General features: G+C 44.1%; 1 protein-coding gene across 1 annotated transcript in view; it reads left to right on the top strand.

Annotated features, from left to right (window-relative positions):
* The window catches only part of arhgap39 (Rho GTPase activating protein 39), a 110,068-nt gene that overhangs the window by 62,779 nt on the left and 46,428 nt on the right, over positions 1-861 (top strand). The window lies entirely within an intron of this gene.

Genomic DNA, 861 nt, shown 5'->3' with positions numbered 1-861 from the left:
TCGTTGCAATATCGACATTGAGGTATTTGGTCCAGAATGTTGTGATATTGAATTTTCTAGTATCGCCCAGCCCTAGTTCTGCGTCTGTTTCGTTTTTACATTCATTGGGCTGAGGTTCCGCCCAAACGGCTCTGGTGCTGCACCTAAACCTTAAAATGGCGGGGAAAACCCTGGCATAGACAAATAATGTCCGAGCATATCAGGTTGTTTTTTTTCACCCACGCCATATGTTTCCATTCATTGGGTTAATGTGTGAAAATTACAGAAGGCAGTCTGTCAGACGGAGCTTCCTCCCTGGCGTCATTTCTGTCAGTGTCAGTCAGTGTTTCACACCCCGGTTTGTCTGCACGCTTGTTGGTTCAAATCCAAACTAACAAACATGGACACTGTGGAATAGCTGGGTTGTGTTTGGCTCATTTCTTTTAAAATAAGTCGACATCTTTGATGCTTAGGAAGAAATCCATTCACTCTCTCCATACAGACAATTGCTTAAATGCAGTGGTGCAAAAACGGGACTCACATTGTGCATTACCGAGCTGTGAACATCTCACCCAAAACAAAATCTTGAAGTGACACACCAGCTGTCGCAGCAGAGTGAGAACGATATTTTCTGTGACAAAAAATGTTGTTATTCCTTTAGTCTCGCATTGCCAGACCTTCCTCCACAGCACTGCGGTGGAAGGTCTGGCTAGTCCACACAGCATTCCGGGGTGGGAGAAAAACATGCTCTGGTTTCTTGGCATTTCTTTATACCAATCACAATCGTCTCGGGGGCGGCTTTAATTTTTGTATGACTAAATCACCAGAACGCAGAAAGTTTGACACACAAAATTTCAGTTTAGCTCAAAAGTGAGCCACTCC

This window comes from Etheostoma spectabile, chromosome 9, assembly GCF_008692095.1.
Source record: "Etheostoma spectabile isolate EspeVRDwgs_2016 chromosome 9, UIUC_Espe_1.0, whole genome shotgun sequence".
Taxonomy (NCBI): Eukaryota; Metazoa; Chordata; class Actinopteri; order Perciformes; family Percidae; genus Etheostoma; species Etheostoma spectabile.
The sequence above is the reverse complement of the archived record's forward strand: the minus strand, read 5'-3'. Positions and strand labels throughout refer to the sequence as shown.